The sequence below is a fragment of the Stegostoma tigrinum genome, chromosome 18, assembly GCF_030684315.1.
Source record: "Stegostoma tigrinum isolate sSteTig4 chromosome 18, sSteTig4.hap1, whole genome shotgun sequence".
Lineage (NCBI taxonomy): Eukaryota > Metazoa > Chordata > Chondrichthyes > Orectolobiformes > Stegostomatidae > Stegostoma > Stegostoma tigrinum.
This window is the reverse complement of record NC_081371.1, coordinates 27,789,951-27,809,740: the sequence shown is the minus strand read 5'-3', so window position 1 is coordinate 27,809,740 and position 19,790 is coordinate 27,789,951. Positions and strand designations below refer to the sequence as shown.

General features: G+C 41.8%; 1 protein-coding gene across 4 annotated transcripts in view; it reads right to left on the bottom strand.

Moving 5' to 3' along the window:
• Positions 1-13,086, bottom strand: part of LOC125461067 (hepatitis A virus cellular receptor 1-like) — a 31,750-nt gene extending 18,664 nt beyond the window's left edge. Inside the window, exons 1-3 of one of the 4 annotated variants that reach the window (XM_048549415.2) lie at positions 12,999-13,086; positions 6,083-6,244; positions 5,816-5,900 (exon numbers count right to left, since the gene is read on the bottom strand). The gene's annotated coding sequence lies outside the window, so the exon portion shown is untranslated. The other 3 variants (XM_048549414.2, XM_048549416.2, XM_048549417.2) reach the window with 3 other exon arrangements.
• Positions 13,087-19,790: the final 6,704 nt, after the last annotated feature.

The following is a 19,790-nucleotide window of genomic DNA, read 5'->3' as shown; positions in this document are numbered from 1 at the left end:
GAAATATGTGAAACATTTCTTATTCCAATTCAGAACCTACCTTAACCTCTTCTGGTAAACTCATGAAAGTACTGAAAGTGTGAAGCTGGAGGAACACAGTAGGCCAGGCTGCAAAGGAACAGCAAAGTTGACGTTTCTAGTCAGAACTCTTCTTCAGAAATGGGATGGGGGAAGGTAGCTCAGAAATAAATACAGAGAGGAGGGGTGAGGTTGGGAAAGATAGGTGGGATGGTGATAGGGGAGTACAGGCAGGGAGTGGTGAGGATTGGTCAATGATTTGGGAAGAGCGGATAGGTGGGAGAGAAGATGGGCAGGTTGTGTCAGGTCAAGGGGGCGGGGATGAGATGGAGGGTCTTGGGACGAGGCCGGGAGTGGGGAGATTTTGAAACTGGTAAAATCCGCATTGAGACCATTGGACTGTAGGCTCCGAAGGTGGAATATGAGGTGCTGCTCCTCCAGTTTCCAGGTGATGTCATTGTGACACTGGAGGAGGCCCAGGATGGAGATGTCACTTTAGGGGGGGGGGGGTTGAAATGATTCACAACCAGAAGGTGTTGTTGTTTGTTGAGAACAGAGCACAAGCGCTCTACAAAGTGGCTTCTGAGCCTCTGCTTGGTCTCACTGATACAGAGGAGGCCACAGCGGCAGCAGCGGATGCAGTAGACCACATTAGCAGATTTGTAGGTGAACCTCTGTCTGACGCAAAAGGGTTTTTTTGTTCCTTGGATGGAGGTGAGAGGGGGAGGTGTAGGGGCAGGTATAGCACTTCCTGTGGTTGCAGGGAAAGGTGGTGGGGATGGCGGAGAGTGTGGAGCGGACGAGGCAGTTGGAGTGGTCCCTCTGGAAGGCAGATAGGGGTGGGGAGGGAAATATATCATTGGTTGTGGGGTCGGTTTGCAGGTGGCAAAAGTGGTGGAGTATGATATGTTGAATCCGGAGGTTAGTGGGGTGATACGCGAGGACATGGGGGATGTGGACAAACGACAACATCTTCCAGTCGTGAACCAATTCAACTCCCACTCCTTGGGCGACATATCCATCCTGGGCCTCCTCCAGTGTCAGAATGATGCCACAGAGAAACTGGAAGAGCAGCACCTCATAGTCCACCTTGGGAGCCAACAACCCAATGGTCTCAATGTGGATTTTACCAGATTCAAAATCTCCCCACCCCCTGCCTCATCCCATGACCAACTCTCCCTCTCATCCCTGTCTCCTTGAACTTACACAACCTATCTGCTCCTTCCACTTCACTGATCAATCCCACCACTGCCTACCTGCACTCACCTAACACCATCCCACCTACCTCCCCCAACCCCACCCCTCCTCTCCCTATCTATTACCCAGTTCCCTATCCCCTCCTCCATTTCCAAACAAGGGCTCCAACCCAAAACGCCAGCTTTCCTGCTCCTCTGTTGCTGCCTGGCCTGCTGTGTTCCTCCAGCTCCACACGGTGTTGTCTCTGACTCCAGCATTGGCAGTTCTTACTATTTCCAGTTTCTCCTGTTGTGTTTCCTACACACAGGCCATCAGCAACTCTTCAGTAATCTTCTTTTCAGATTTCTGAGCATAGGCTATCAATCAATATTCAATAAACATACATTTTCTCCACAGATATCTTGTCTAAACTTTCTTCCACCCGAGTTCTTGTAAGGACTAAAGTCATAGAGTCACAGAATCATACAGCATCGAAGCAGGTTCTTTGGTACAGCCTATCCATGCTGGCCGTAATGCCAAAGTAAACCTGCCTGCACTTGGTCCTTATCCTGCCAAACATTTTTTATTCATGTATTTATTCAAATGTCTTTTAAATGTTGTAACTGTATCCACATCCATCACTTCCTCTGGAAGTTGATTTCACACACAAACCACTCCTCCTGTGAAAAAGTTGCTCCTCATGTCTTTCTAAAATATTTCTCTCACCTTAAAAATATGCCCCCTGCTCTTGAAATCCCCCACCCTAGAGAAAAGGCACCCACCATTCACCTTAACTGTTACCCTCATGATATTATAAACCTCTAAAAGGCTACCTCTCAACCTTCTGTCCTCCAGTAAAAAAGTCCCAACCTATTTAGCCTCTCCTGACACCTCAAACCTTCCATTCCCAGCAACAAACTGGTAAATCTCTTCCTAACCCTCTCCAGCTTAATAATATTCTTCCTGTAAAAGGGGAGACCAGAAGTGGACACAGTACTCCACAAGAGATCTCACCAATATCCTTCACAATCTCAACATGACATCCCACCTCCTATACTCAAAGGTCCCAGCAATGAAGGCAAGTGTCCACAATACCTCCTCAGCTACCCTAACTATATGTGATGCACACCTCAAAAATTACGTACCTGAACCCCAATGTCTCTCTGTTCTACAACACTACTCAAGGCCCTACCTTTAATTTTATAAATCCTTCCCTTGTTTGTTTTACCAAAATGCAATATCTGGCATTTATCCAAATTAAATTCCATCTGCCATTCTTTAGCCTATTGACTCAATTGATGACGATCTTTTTATAAATTTGGATAACCTTCTTCACTGTCCACTATACCACCAATTTTGGTGTCATCTGCAAACTTACTAACCTTGCCTTCTCTATTCTCATCTCAATCATTTAAATAAATGACAAACAAAAGTGGACCCAGCACCAACGCCTGTGGAACACCACTGGAGGTCTGCAGTCCTAAAAACAACCCTCTACCATCACTTTGTCTCCTGCTGTTAAGCCAATTATGTATCCACTTGGCAAGCTCATCCTGAATTCCAAATGATCCAACTTCATTAATTCGTCTACCATGTGGAGCCTCGCCAAAGGCTTTACTAAAGTCCAAGTAAACAATGTGTACTGCACTGCCCCCATCAATCTTCTTGGTTACTTCCTCAAAAAACTCCATGAAGCTTGAGAGGCATGATTTTCCTCTCACAAAACTATGATGACTATCCCTAAACATTCCTTGCCTCTCCAAATGCACATAAATCCTAACCTTCAGAATCACCTCCAATAACTTACCTACCACTGAATTCAGATTCACAGGTCGATATTTCTCAGGTTTCTCCTTCAATCCCTTCTTAAACAAAAGCACATTAGCCACTCTCCAGTCCTCTGGCACCTGTAGTTATAGATGATATGAATATTTCTGCAACGGATCCCTAACTCCCCTGCAATTTCTTCCCTAGCTTCCCATGACTTTGTAAGACCTCATACCAGTCTATCAGCTTTCCCATTTCTGTCAATGCCATATTCCAAAGTGATATTTTCAATAAGTATTCTTTTTGCCTCATAGGATTCCTCTCCACTGTGTGAATTAATTGCTTTTGAGCATGTCCATTCCCAGACATCTGCTCTCACCGTTCCCCTCCGATACAGAATTAGGCTGTGGCTGTACTTGCCTTTACCTTTCACATTCATCAAATTCTTTCACCATTTCCACCATTACCTAACACCTTTCCCTCAACTACCATTTCAGCATTCTGGAGACAGTTCCCTTCATGTTATTCTGATTCACTACTCCTCCACCCCAAACATGGCCAGCACCTTCACATGCACAGACAGGAAGTGCATACCTATTCCTTTTGGTTTCTCCCTTCCCAACATCATTGGCCCCAAACATTTTCCCAGGTGAAACAGCGATTTACTTGTTTCAACTTAGGAGACTGTTATTTGCCGTTCACAACATGATTTCCTCCATGCAGGGTGCATGACAACATTGTAGACAAAATTTGCATCATCCACAAACATGACACCAAACTTGTGGACATCTGTAATTTTAATTCCCCACCTTGCTCCAACTTTGAGGAACAGCACCCCACCTTCCAAGTGCATAACCTTGCAGCCTTCTGGCCTGAATTCAACAATTTTATCTCCATTCCCTTTTATTTCTTTACTTTCTTCCTTTATGACAGTGGCCATTCATGATCCTATATTTCATCTATTCTCTCAACACATTTATTTCCACACTTGTCCCTTTAGCCTTGAACCATGAAAACTTTTTTTGCTTTCACTTCTGCTGCCCTCCCAATCTACCACAGATCTTCCATACACATTTCTAACAGTTCCCAGTTCTGATGGATGATAGACAATGTAAAAATTAACTGCACTTCTCTTACCATATTTACAGTCAGATCTTCTGAGCATTTCCAACCTTTGTTTTTATTTCAGATTCCCCCTGCACAAAATCTCATTAGAGTTTGGTCCGGACATGCACAAAAAAAAGCTAAATTCCAGAGGAAAAGGAGAGTGTGACACCTGTTGTTATCTAGGAAGCATTTCAGTAACTGAAGTGCCAAAGGGCTCAAGAAAAATTGAAGTTAATGGCATCAGGAAAATGCTCACCACTGGTTGGAGTCACACCTTGTATGAAGAAAGATAACTGTGATTGATGAGACCAGTTGTCTCAGTTCCAGAATACCACTGAAGGAGCTATCGCCTAATTCCAACCACCATCATCATGACTACCCTCCTATCATACAGTCAAATGTGGTAATGTTCACAACTGATTGTACAATGTTCAATATTGTTCCCAACCCCGCAGAGACTGAGGACTATGACAAGTAATTCACCTGCAGACTCCCCAAACCCCATCCACTCTTTTGAAGGCACAAGTATGATGGATGCGCCTATTTACATAGTTACGTGTAACTCAAACTACATTCAAGAATGTCAACATCATTTAAGACCACTTGATCACCACCCTATCCACTACACACTCTCCGTCCACCACCCACCTACAGCGGCTGCACTATATTCCATCTACAAGATGCACTACAGTAATCAGGACAACGTCTGCCACTGAAATGAACAAAGGAGCCAATGCGGAGGAACACCACCGACTGTAAGCTCTTCACAAAGATTAATTTGGAACTATCAATTCTTCATTTCGCTGCATTGTGGAATTTATTCTCGAATGGGGCCACGGGGATACATACACCACCTTTTCAAGGGAAATTAGGAATGAACATTAAATGCTATCTTAGTGCATTAAAGCCCAATAATAATTATTATTATTTTTAAAATCAACAACTACGGCATTTTGTGTTGTCGGTTAGTGAATGAGGGAGGTGATGCCGCGGTTGTTGAGAAGCCCGGGCAGACTCCCGTCTGAGGTACTCAATTCAGCACAAAAGCAAATATTATACATACTCTGCACCACTCGAGAAAATATCGCACAGCACGTAGCCCGCTAGTTACACTGAAGCTGCTAACTCCGGTATTCAAAAACACTGAATGCTATAGCAACATGAGAGTGACACTAAATAAAAACCGAAAGATCTGCAGATGCTGTAAACCAGGAACAAAAACAAAGTTGCTGGAAAAGCTCAACAGGTCTGGCAGCATCTGTGGAGGAGAAATCAGAGTTAATGTTTCAGGTCCGGTGACCCTTCCTCAGAACTGGACCCGAAATGTTAACTTCTATTTCTTCCTTCACAGATGCTGCCAGACCTGTTGAGAGTCTCCAGCAACTTTGTTTTTGTTGTTGAGAGTGGGACTGTTAGCCAATGTTGTAATGCGACGCATCGTTTAAACAATCGTGTCCCCAAACTGCTCGACCAACCCGAATGCGAATAAACAAAAAAAATGCTCAGCGCCGTCAGGAAGTTAGCACAAAAAGTTACGGGCTAAACTACAAAGGCCCTTCGAGAAATACAAAACTCCCATTTAGTGAGACAGACCCACAAATGTCGAAGTGTGGTGCACACCCAAGTCCACCCACTGCTTTCCGCCTTTCCTGAAAAAAAACCCTATCCCAAACCTTTCCCTCCACAGACAAAACAGCTGCGCAAGCTGCTCATTTTACAGCAAAGTCAATAGCTTCAGAAAACGTACCTTTCAATCCACCCCTCGTCAAGCTACAAGTGAAAATATTCCAACTTGGGGAAAAGTTGCCAAAGTTACTCTTGACGTCCGCGCCCTGCAAACGTACAAAGGAAATGAGAGTTTTATTAAAATAACTTGCCAAAACATTATCAACGAGCTGTTAAAACTTCTTGCGAAGCGTTATGAAAAAAATCCCACTATTTGAGAAAACAAACACCATGAAAGCGAACACCTAAAACCAAAGAAATCCGTGCAAGCACAGACTGATGAACTCACCGAGCAGTTTCCTGTACGTCTGCAGACCTGGGTGGAACTTAATTGCTGCTGGAGTTTGGGTGTGTTGCACTGATATTCAACTTGATTCAGAGTTGATCCGACTAATATGACTGCAATTTACTGAAAACATTTGCAAGCTTCCTCCCCCGTCCCCTATAGGTGCTAGGAATTCAAATCATAAAACATTAGGAAGTCACAAATAAACTTTAAGCCAATGCTCTATTAATACACATATGTCAGACTGTTCTCGCTAACATTCATTGCCCATTCTCCAAATCTGTAAGGCTCGCTATGAATTGAGTTTGCATGTGCTTCACCACAGCACATTGAACAATGCTGGTGTAGAGAAAACCGTTTCTATTTTAGTAACGTATCCCCTCAATGAATGTGGATAATAGGCCATCTTAAAAGGCTTTCAACGGTGGTAAATGTCAGAAAGTAGGTTTATACTGAGAAAATGAAATATCTGCTATAATTGGGGCATCTGGGATATGAGCACACAAATCATTGAAGCTGACAGGTACGTTCACAGAGCAATTTTAAAAAGTCAACAATATCCTGGGTGTTTGCAGTAGGGGCATGGATTACAAAAAAAAAGTTTGTTTCCACCTCAAATGGAATGTTGTGTCCAGTTCTGATAGGAAGGATGTGAAAGCATTTGAGATGATGTAGTCAAAAGTTCACAAGAATGGCTTCTGGCTGAAGAAATTCAGTAACTTGGATAGATAGAGTAGTTGAGACTGTTCTCCTTGTAAAAGAGATGGCTGAGAGGCAATTGATAAAGATATTCAAAATCTCCCCACCAGGGAACGAGACAGAATGGATCAGGAGAAACTGTTTCCCATTGGTAGAAGGATGAAAAAGTAATGAATGCTGATTTAAGTTAGTTGGCAAGAGAAGCAATTGTGACATGAGGAAAGAGATAGTAAGAACAAGATAGTAATAAGAAGGTAAGAACTACGAGCAGGAGCAGGCCAACTGGACACTCGAGACTGCCCCGCCATTTAATAAGGTCATGGCTGATCTTTTTGAGACTCACCTCCACTTACCCACTCACTCACCATAATCCTTAATTCCTTTACTGTTCAAAAATGTATCTAGCCTTGCCTTAAAAACATTCAGTGAGCTATCTTCAGCCACTTCACTGGGCAGGGAATTCCACAGATCCACAACCCTTTGAGTGAAGGAGTTCGCCCTGACCTCATCTGCTTCCCTTTTATTTTAAGACTATGCCCTCTAGTCCTAGTTTCACCTGCTAATGGAAACAACCTCCGTGCCTTCACTCTATCTATTCCCTTCATAATCTTATATGTTTCTATAATATCTCCCCTCATTCTTCTGAATTCCAGTGAATATAATCCCAGTCTACTCAGTCTCTCCTCATAATCTAACCCTCTCAACTCTGGAATCAACTGACTGAATCTCCTCTGTACCCCCTCCAGCGCTAGTATATCCTTTCTCAAGTAAGGAGACCAAAACTGCACACAGTACTCCAGGTGTGGCCTCACCAGGGTCCTATACAGCTGCAGCATAGCCTCCCTGTTTTAAAACTCCATCTCTCGAGCAATGGCAGACAAAGTTCCATTTGCCTTTTTAATCACCTGCTGCACCTGCAATCCCACCTTCAGCGATTCATGCACAAGGACACCCAAGTCCCTTTGCACAGCAATGTGCTACAATTTTTCACCATTTAAAACATAGTCCATTTTGCTGTTAGTCCTACCAAAATGGATGATCTCACACTTATCAACATTGTACTCCATCTGCCATTTGCCCACTCACTTAGACTATCTGTATCCCTCTGTAGACTTTCAGTGTCTTCTGCACACTTTCCTCTATCAGCCACTTTAGTGTCATCTGCAAATTTTGACACACCACACTTAGTCCCCAACTCCAAATCATCTATGTAAATTGTAAACAATTGAGGTTCCAACACTGATCCCTGATGCACACCACGAGCCACTGAAGGCCAACCAGAAGAACACCCATTTATCCCTACCCTTTGCTTTCTACTGGTCAACCAATCCGCTATCCATGCCAATACATGACCTGTAATACCATGCAACTTTATCTTATGTAGCAGCCTTTGGTGTGGCACCTTGTCAAATGCCTTCTGGAAATCCAGATACACCACATCCACAGGTTCCCCATTGTCCACCATGTAAGTAATATCCTCAAAGAATTCCACCAAATTAGTTAAACATGACCTACCCATCATGAACCCATGCTGGGTGTTCCCCATGGGGCAATTTATATCCAGATGCCTTGCTATTTCTTCCTTAATGATAGATTCAAGCATTTTCCCCACTACCGAAGTTATGCTAACTGGCCTATAGTTATTGCAGATGCTGGCATCAGAGATAACACTGCTTTAAAAGAGAATTGAATTATCATTTGAAGAAAGAGAATTTCCAGCATTACAGGAAAGAGGTGGAAGAGTGGTTTTCAGAGGATTATTCTTGCAAAAAGGCCACATAAAACTGCCTACTGAACAGTAAACATTGTACAATTTGATGATTCTGTTATTTAAAGTAGGGAACTCTTTTTTGGTTGAGGCATTACAAAACAAAAGCAACATCCTATACCAGTCAAGCACTTAGTTTTTCTTGATATGACGGATCACCCATCTTTGCTTAGCTGTGCAGAGAAGTGAAACTGACATACCATAGATTGAACTGTATTGCTGAAGGTCTTTCTAGTAAGATTATTTCAAATGGAATTCTGAAAATTACACCCATGAAAAAGCATTGTTACTTCAAATGAGATTTACTAATGTTGCACTCAAATGTGTTTCTCACACAACTTCCACAATGTCACCGGTCCCTTGTAGTTCCAATCCCAGTCACATTGTAGACATTATATTATCTCCACAGATTTTCCTTTCTTACTTATATGATCACCTGTCATGTCAGAGATCCATGTTCTTTTCTCATCGGCATGTATTGTTATAATGTTGCTACATTATTTGATCAACATGTGACAATATGACCTCAAGTCTTGTATCCTACCTACTTTATCTTGATTCAATTTCATTGATTCACTATGTCCAATAAGCTAGATTTAAAGATTTTTATTGGTGCTTCAAACCTCCTAATGATCCCATCCTAGCCAGCCTTATATCTAGTTCTCACTCAAATGTCCAGCTAATTCCTTGTTCCACTGTTCCACCATCACCAGTTGCATCCTTAACCACTATGCTCTCACTCTCTGAAGCCTTCTCCAATCACAGTCTCCATGTCAACTCCTTCCCAGTCTTCAAAATCCTCCCTCAGATCTTCTGTTTAAACATTCATTCAACTCCCAATCTTCCTATTTTCTTTCATCTTTTTCACTTTCCTCTTCTCAATTGGCATCTACATTTTGTAGCCTGTCTGTAAAAGACTTGGATTAATCATTCACAAGTTCAGAAGCATCACTGAAACACAACTCGTTGCTGCTGGTTGATTTTTGTTGCTGGCAACATCAAATCCTTAAATTTCCCTCCTGCTTCCTCATGCATCAATCAACAAAAGAGGTTTATGTTTGTACAGGAACACCTTATTTATATTTTAGCCATTTTATTTGTGAGAACTTTCTGTTTTCATGACAGATATTTAGTTCCACCCTGCAGAAATAGTCCTGCCTATTATTTTACGTAGAATAATACCCTTAGTTTCAGCTGCTTTATGAAAGTTTGTCCTCATCTTTGATTGTATATACAAATATGCATACTAACATATGAGGTAGGAACAAATCCAGATCATTCAGCCCTGAAAGCCTGCTCTACTTTTTAATAAAATTGTGGCTGACCTGTGTTTCAAATTGCAATTTCCCATCTACCCCTAAAACACCTTTCATTCCCCTGCCAGACATAAGTCTATCCACCACAGTCTTAACATATTTAATGATCCTACCTCCATTGCCTTCTGAGGCAGAGTTCCAAAGTTACATAATCCTGAGGTTTTACTATATTTCCTTATCTCTGTCCTGAAAGGGTATTCCCCCATCCTCGCCCACCCCTGACCCTGATTTTAGAGCAGTTCCCCCTATTTCTGGACTGTCTTACAAGAAGAAACATGCTTTTCATATCCACCTTGTCAAGATCATTCAAGACCTTATACAGTTCAATCACGTCACTCTTCACTCTTCTAAACTACAGTGGAAACAAATCCAGAATATCCAACTTATCCTTAGTTTTTCCTTTATTTCTGGAGAGATAGGGAGAAAGAAGATAAGAACATAAAAGATAGAAACAGGAGTAAGTCTTTTAACTCTTCAAATCCACTCAGCCATTCAATGAGATAATGGCTGATCTTCCACCTCCACCATGGCGGCTTTATCTCCAATCCCACCAATTACTAAATGTTCATTTAGAAATAGTGATATAAAGACCGTATGCTGAATTTTCCTGCATTATCTCAATTTCTGTTGATGTTTTCATAATGTAGAAATCTATCATATTCAATGACTGAGCCTCCTAAGTCCTCCATAAAAATCCAAATATTTTCCACCCTTTGAGTGAAGAAATTCTTCCTCATCTGAGTCCTATGTGGCCTCTCCTTTATTTTGAGACTATACCCCTGGTTCTAGAACTATCCCTGACCCACCCCAGTCAGAAGGAACATCCTTCCTGCACCTAATTTTTCAATGACTGTAAAAAGTTTGTATATTTCAATTAAATTACCTCCCAATCTTCTAAACTCCATAAAATAAAAGTCCATTGAAGTCCTCCCACTTTACTGACCAATCCCCAACACTCCTACCTGCACTCACCTATTGCCACCTTCCCTAGCCCCACCCCTCCTCTTCCTATTTATTTCAGAGTCCCCCTCCCCCTCCCCCATTTCTGAAGAAGAGTCCCGACCCGAAGCGTCAGCTTTCCTGCACCTCTGTTGCTGCCTGGCCTGCTGTGTTTCTCCAGCTCCACGCTGTATTATATCCACTTTAATTGATCTTCTCATGTGGTAATTAGATACATGAATCCCCATTGCACTCCCTCGATGGCAAGTGTACATTTCTGTAAATAAATCAAAACTGTCCACGCACAAGGATTTTAGTGGAGGTCAACAAAGATAGTTGAATGAGTGCTTACATTCTCTGTACAAAATACATATGACAAATTGATTCTAGAATCATTGACTCCTACAGCACAGACAGAGTTAATTCAATTGGCCAACTCCTCTCTGGTGTCTGATAAATCTGAAATTCATTTGTGATTAACAGACTGTCCACTTCCTTCCTGAAATTCCTGAAGGGTTCTTGTTTCATGCGTACACATGCATATCATGTTTCTGCAAAAAAATCTTTCCTTTTTTTGTCCTTAATTTATGACTGTGAGTTCTTTGCTTCTGTATATGACAAAGAATATATATGGATACCATTTTTTCAAAGTTTTCATAATTTTAAGCACTTGTATCAAATAATCTCAAAGTCTTCAATTTTTGAGAGAAAACCACCAGCGTAGTCAATCCCTTAGAGTCATAGAGTCATAGAGATGTACAGCAGGGAAACAGATCCTTTGGTACAACTCAGACATGCCAATCAGATATCCAAATTAGTCTGGATTCATTTGCCAACATTTGGCCCAAATCCCTCTAAACGCTTCTGATTCATATACCCATCCAGATGTCGTTTAAAAATGTAATCGTATCAGTTTCCATTACTTCCTCTGGCAACTCATTTCAAACATGCACCACGCTCTGTGTGAAAAGGTTGGCCCTAAAATCCCTTTTAAATCTTTCCCCCCTCACCATAAACCTATGCCCTCTAGTTTGTATCCCCTACCCTGGGAAAAGACCTTGTCTGTTCACCCTGTCCATGCCTTTCATGATTTTATAAACTTCTAAAAGGTCACCCCTCAGCCTCCGACACTTCAGGGAAAATAGCCAAAGTCAATTCAGCCTCTTCCTATAACTTAAACCCTCCAACCCTGGCAACATCCTTGTAAATCTTTTCTGCACCCTTTCAAGTTTGACAACATCTTTCCTATAGCAAGGGAGACCAGAATTAAACACAGTTTTCCAAAAGTGGCATTATCAATGTCCTGTACAGCCTCAACATAACCTCTCAGTTCCTACACTCAATACACTGACCAATAAAGCCAAGCATACCAAATACCTTCGATGCTCCTTGGCCTGCTGTGTTCATCCAGCTCCACACTTTGTTATCTCGGATTCTCCAGCATCTGCAGTTCCCATTATCTCTGATACAATTTTAACCTCACTGTGAAGCCTCTTCCAGGGATGCCTAACCTGAAGAAGGTACCCTCCTCCCTCCAGACAAACCTCAGGGGATCTCTCCTATTTATTTCCGAACCCTCTCCTCCTCCCCCTTTTCTGATGAAGGGTCTAGGCCCAAAACGTCAGCTTTTGTGCTCCTAAGATGCTGCTTGGCCTGCTGTGTTCATCCAGCCCCACACTTTTTCTCGCACCTTCTTCACTACTCTGTCTACCTGTAACTCCACTTTCAAGAAACTCCGAATTTGCAGTTCAAGGACTCTTTGTTTGTTAACAGTTCCAAGTCCTTACCATTAAATGTATAAGTCCTGCCCTGAGTTGCCCAACCAAAATGTAGCACCTCACATTTATCTACTTTAAACTCCATCTGACACACCTTCCATTGGCCCAGTCAATCAATGTCCCATTGTACTTTGAAGTAATCAACTTTGCTGTCCACTACACAACCAATCATCTGCAAACTTACTAACTATACCTCCTCTCTCATGTCATTTCCTTATGTTCTAGGATCAACCATAGACCATTTATGTGCAACTGTTCCAATAAATGAATATTCTTTTTGAAATATTGAGATGAAAACTGCGTGCCAAATTTTCCAAACGTGGCCTCAGCAGGGCAAATAATATTGGATTTAGTGCTCATTGGACGTTCAAAACTGCCCTGAGTTATCTAAAAAGCTTCACTCCAGCCTTCATACTCACCAAAACAAGGAACCATCTCAAAATGTATAGTATACTGTGTAAACCTGGACTTGTGTGTGTAGGAGAAAACAGTGCACAGCCTACACACTGGACTTGAAGAACATCAGCCCTGCTTCAAAGAGAATGAGAAAAATGCGTGATAACCTGCACATCTAATGGTCCACCACACAAATTATCTAATCAATCAGCTGGTGTACTAGAACTATTAGAAAGGCCAAGTGGATCTATCAACACCACACGTCTCCTTTAAGATGGTGGCTTTTTCATCAGGGACATCTACCTGTTGTTTCAGGTTGAATTTGTCATTTGCTTCTGTTACTTGTTCTGGCTTCGGTAGTTGGGAGCACTGTGACATTAGTCTTTAGACTGAACTATTTTTCATGCTTTCAGTGGATGCGTGCCTCCATTCAACAAATACCTTATACAATATATGTGAAGGATTTAGTCCATTTCTTCATCATCGCTTTGATGACTTTTTACTGCTTCATCTGCCATTTCATTTGACTGGGGATTTTGTGGAGATGTCGTATGGTGTTGACATTCCTGATCTCTCACGAAGTGGCTCAACTCTTCACTCATGAACTGAAGGTCACTATCACTCATCTCAAAACTGGTAATGCTGGACTGGCAGGAGTGTACTTTCAAGCATCCATTAATCTCATTAGTAGTCATGATGCCATTTGGTCTATCCCTTTACAGTCAGAATTAGTCAACAATTAGAAGAATATCAGTTCCTGTGAAAATGAAGAGGTCTACACCAAGCTGTATCAATGGCCTTCAGGGATGTCATGCATCATAAATAGCTTTTTAACTTACGTAGATTGGTATTCATTACAAGTGTTGCATTGGTTAATGTCCTCAATCTTATTGCTTATATTCGGTTTGTAGACCACCTCTCTTATGTTCCTTTGACTAAACTTAAATCTTCGATAAATTGCATGGGTGCAATTTGGTATCTTTTTGTCTAATTTCCTTGGGGATAATGACTTTACTTCCTTTGTACACATTGCCATCTTCAGCTATAACTTCACCTCTGTTTGCTCAATACTCTCCGGTATCAATAGAGGTGTCCTTGAAACCTTCAGCCCATTCTTACATCACTGCTTGGTTTTAGCACTTAGAGATTTGCATCTTGTTATATACTGTGCTTCATTTGAGCAAGATGCTTGTCTCTCTATTTAGTGCTTCTGCTGCGTGAATGACTTCCAGGGTGTGGTAACCTATTGTTTCTCATTGATTGTGAGAGTTTTCACACCCTGTCTTGGCAGCCTTAACTTTTATCATAAGGGTGCTGCTTTTAACGTCCTGTTGGCAATGTACATCTGTTTCCTTTGCTTATATTTCACATATAGATATCTCTACAAATGAAGTAACATTCTTAACAGATGCTTTGGAGCAGTTAGAAGGTGTTTGAAGAAAATATTTTAAATGGTTTGTTGTCAGAATCCACTGTCATTTTGTCTTTCCCAAACATGTGTTGGTTAAAATTCTCACAAGGAAAGACAATAGCCAGGCACTCTTCTCAATCTGAGAGTAGCATTGTTCGGTTTGTATTAACATCCTGTTGCAAATGCAACTGGCTGTCTTTGCTGCATTAGCATTCCTCCACATCCTGTCTTGTTGGCATCACACTGCTAGATGACTTCACTGAGCAAGGAGGCTCAGTACTGGTGTTTTCATCATTAGTTGTTTGATTGTATGAAAGCTGGTTCATGTTCTATGTCCCAACACTACTGCACATCCTTTACAACGAGCAATTGTGCAGAGGTGCACACTCTGATGATTAATTAGGTGAGAAATTTGCCAAATGGTTCTCAAATCCAAGAAATAGTCTCACTGCTCAGTGCTTGACTTCAGGCACTTTCACTTGTATATTTCTCTTGTTCTACTACAAGTTCATCTGGCAAGTTTTAAGTGATGCATTCTCCAATTGTATCACCACATCATAGAAGAGCAGATTGTACACAATACAACTGTATTCCAGGAAGATCTTGGGCTCTCTGGTCTGTCTGCATTGTGTTAGAAATTGGGGTCTTTAAAAGTTGTATCTTTCTAGTATTTCCTCTGCTGCAGCAGTTATTTCCTTTCCTCAAAATAAACAATCTCTAATCAATAAGGACACAGGGAATGTGACAATAAAGACCACTGCATCCATTATGTCCCATTAACTAACATCAAAGTATTATCTGGCACTGTATTTATCTAATTATCAATCCAGTGATCAGGAAAATAAAAGCTTTGTTCCCGTAAAGAACGAAAGCTGACTTTCAGATGAAAGTGGAACGTGGGGGAGAGTTAACTAATTTTTGGTGAGTTATCACTTGTCCATTGACTAGAAGTATTCAAATTGGTGATTAACTGAGGTCAAACTACCTGCCCCTAGAAGTCAGCTATATCAAGAAGTGTTCAGGGGCAGAGGGCTGTCCTTGTCAGGTGTCAATTCTCACCAGACAGTTACCTCCTTCAGATGGAAGATGGGCCAGAAGGAGAGGAAGTGAACCCAAGAAACCGTTCAGCTGCCTCCACCACTTCAGGCTTTTAATAGCACGTGTACTTTGTTTCTCTAACTAACTAATGCATCATATCTAAACTTCTGCTTCCTAACAAACTTAAGAAACTTCCTGAGAATTTCAATGGAATATTTGACCACCTTTGTAGGAACATTCAGTAAGCTGGGAACACTACAGATAAAAATTACTGAGGTAGATAGGGAATGGGTGACCAACAGACATAGGAAGAGTAGGACGGCTGTGCAGGAATCCCTTGCGGTTAACTCCTTCCAAAACAGATACACCGTTTTGGGAACTGTTTGGAGAGATGGCTCACCAGGGGAAGGTGGCAGCAGCCAGGTTCATGACACCATGGTTGGCTTTGCTGTACGGTGGGGAGAGCAGGAGAGGGCAGGAAAATGAGTGGCAAAGGTAAAGTGATGGGGGATTTAATTGTAAGGGGGAAAAATAGGCATTTCTGTGGCCACAAACGAGAACCCAGGACAGTATGTTGCCTCCTTATTGCAAGGGGCAAGGATGTCTTGGTGCAACTGCAGGAAGTTCTGGAGCAAGTGGGTAAGCATCTAGCAGTTGTGGTGCAGAGAAGCACCAATGCTGTAAGAAAAATAAAAGGGCTGAGGTCCTACAAGCTGAATTTAGGGAGTTAGGAGTTAAACTAAAAAAAGGACCTTAAAGGTAGTAATCTCAGAATTGCTACCAGTGCCATGTGATAGTCAGAGTAGGAATGGCACGATAGCTAAGACGAATATATGGCTTGAAGGATGGTACAAGACGGAGGGATTCAAATTCCTGGGACATTGGAACTGGTTCTGTGGGAGGTGGGACTAGTACAAACGATATGGTCTGCACAGGGGCAGGACCGGACCAAATACCCTACAGGGAATGTTTGCGGGTGCTATGGAGAGGCTTAAACTAATATGGTGGGAGGGTTGGGAACTGATGAAAGAAGTCGAAGGGAAGTAAAGTGGGGACAGTAAAAAGGACAGTAAGGGGAAAAGTAAAAGTGGAAGGCAGAGAAGCCAAAGACAAAAATCAAAAAGGACCACATTTCACAATGATTCTAAAAGGGCAATAAATGTCAAATAAAATGAGCCTGAAGGCTCTTTGTCTCAATGCGAGGAGCATTTGTAAGAAGGTGACTGAATTAACTGTGCAAACAGTTATTAACAGATGTGATCTCATTGGGATCATGGAGACCTGGCTCTGAGGTGGCCAAGAATGGGAACACAATGTCCAGGGTTATTCAATTTTCAGGAAAGATAGACAGAAAGGAAAGGGAGGTGGGGTGGCATTATTGGTTAAGAAGAATATTAATACAATTGTAAGGGAGGACATTAGCTGCCATGATCTGGAATCAAAACAGGTGGAGCTGCAGAACACTAAAGGGGAAAAGATGCCAGTGGGAGTTACGTACAGAACACTAAACAGCAGGTGTGACATTGGGGACTGTATCATAACAGGATATTAGAGATCCATGCAGTAGGTGTACAGTAGTTATTATGGGTGACTTCAGTCTACATATTGATTGGACTAACCAAACTGGTGGCAATGCAATGGAGGAATATATCCTGGAATGCATGAGGGATGACTTCTTTGAACATATGGCAAGGAACCAACTACAGACCAAGACATCCTGGACTAGATATTATATAATGAGTGAGGATTAATTAGCAACATTGTGGTGTGAGATCCTTTAGGGAAGAGTGACCATAATATAGTAGAATTCTTAATTAAGATGTAGAGTGACACCATTAAATCTCAAATGAGGGCCCTGAACTTAATGAAAGCTAACTTTGATGGTCTGAGGCATGTATGGGGTAGGATAAGCTGACGAAGGACACTAAAGGGGGGCATGGTGAATAGGCAATGGCAGACATTTTAAAGAACACATGGATGAACTTCAACAATTGTACATCTCTGCCTAGCGTAAGAGTAAAATAGGGAAAGTGGCTTAACCATGGCTTACAAGGGAAATCAGAGATAGTGTTAAAGCCAAAGAAGAGGCATATAAATTAGCCAGCAAAAATAGCAAACTCGAGGACTGGGAGAAATGTAAAATTTAGCAGAGGACAACAAAGTGTTTAATTTAGAAATGGAAAATAGAATATGAAAGTAATCTTGCAGAAAACATAAAAATTAACTGCAAAAGCTCCTATAGATATGTGAAGTGAAAAGACTAGTGAAGACAAATGTAGATCTCTTGCAGTTAGAGTCAGGTAAACTGATAATGGACAACAAAGAGATGGTAGACCAGTTGAAAAAATACTTTGGATTTATCTTCACTCGGGAGGACACAACTAACCTTCAGGAAATTTTAGGGAAGATGGGTCAAGCATGAAGGACAAAATGAAGAAAATCCTATTAGACAGGAAATAGTGTCCAAGAAATTGATGGGATAAAATCCTGTCACATTCCCCAGGGCCCAATGCTTTGCATCCTGGAGTACTTAAGGAAGTGGCCCCACAAATAACGGATGCAGTGGTAATTATTCGCTAGCATTCTACAGACTCTGGAAGAGTTACAATGGACTGGAGTGTAGCAAATATAACTCCACTCTTTAAAAAAGGATAGAGAAAATAAGGAATTATATGTAGGTTAGCCTGATGTCCAGATGGGGAAAATTCTGGAGTCAGTCATTAAGTACATAATAACTGAGCATTTGGAAAGCAGAATTGGTCCTAGTCAGCATGCATTCACTAAAGGGAAATCATGTTTGACAAATCTGGAATTTTTGAGGTTGGTTTTGAGCTTGGGAAATTGTATCTCACAAACTTGATTGAGTTTTTTGAAGAAGCAGAGGTCAGAGTGGGTGGACATGATCTATATGGACTCCCGTAAGGTGTTCGACAAGGTACCCCTGGTTAACTGGTTAGCAAGGTTAGCTCACATGGAATACAGTAAGAACTAGCCATTTAGATACAGATCTGGCTCAAAGGTAGAGGGTGATGGTGGGGGGCTGCTTTTCAGACTGGTGGCCTGTGACCAGTGGCGTGTCAGAAGGATTGGTGCTGGGTCCACTGCCTTTTGTCATTTATATAAATGATTTGAATGTAAATATTGGAGGTATAATTAGTAAGTTTGCAGATGACATCAAAATTGGAGGTGTAGTGGAGAGCGAAGAAGGTTACCTCAGAGAACAATGGGATCTTGATTAGATGGGCCAGTGGGCCAAGAAGTGGTAGATGGAGTTTAATTTCGATAAATGTGAGGTGATGCATTTTGGAAAGGCAAATCAGGGCAGGACTTATCCACTTCATGATAAGGTTCTGGAGAGTGTTATTGAACAAAGAGAATTTGGAGTACAAGTTCATAGTTGCATGAAAGTGGAGATGCAGGTAGATAGGACAGTGAAGAAAGCATTTGATCAGTGCATTGAATATAGGAGTTGGGAGGTCATGCTATCATAGAATCCCTACAGTTTGGAAACAGGCCATTCAGCCCAACAAATCCACACTGCCACTCCAAAGAACATTCCACCCAGATCCATCCCACGTCCTTAACCTGTAACCCTGCATTTTCAATGTCTAACCAATCTAACTTATGCACCCCTGGACACTACGGGCAATTTAAGCATAGCCGTTCCACCGAACCTGCATCTTTGTACTGTAGGAGGAAACCCGAACACCCAATGGAAACCCACGCAGACACAGGGAGAATGTACAAACTCCAGACAAACAGTCACCCAAGGGCAGAATCAAACCCGGGTCTCTGGCACTGTGAGACAGCAGTGCTAACCACTGAGTCGCTGCGCCACTCTTGCTGCTGTACAAGACATTGGTTAGGCCACCTTTGGAATACTGCATTGAATTCTGGTGTCCCTGCTATGGGAAGGATGTTGTGAAACTTGAAAGGGTTCAGAAAAGATTTACAAGGATGTTGCCAGGGTTGGACCATTTAAGTTGAAGGGATATGCTGAACAGGTTGGGGATTTTTTTCTGGAAGGTCGGTGGCTGGTGGGTGACCTTATAGAAGTATATAAAATCATGAGTGGCATGGATAGGGTAAATAGACAAGGCCTTTTCCCCAGGAAGGGGGGGAATCCAAAACTCAAGGATATAGTCAGAAATCACATGATACCTGGTTTTAGACCAACAGGTTTATTTGAAAGCACAAGCTTTTGGAGCTTAGCCCCTCCAACAGGTAAAGTAAAAAAAAGCACACAGAACACAGAATTTATAAGTAAAAGATCAAAGGGTCACACAACTGATGAGGATGTATTAAAGATGCAATTAAATATTTAACTAGTTAGAAGGTTTTAATTGATTAATATGTATATGTAAAT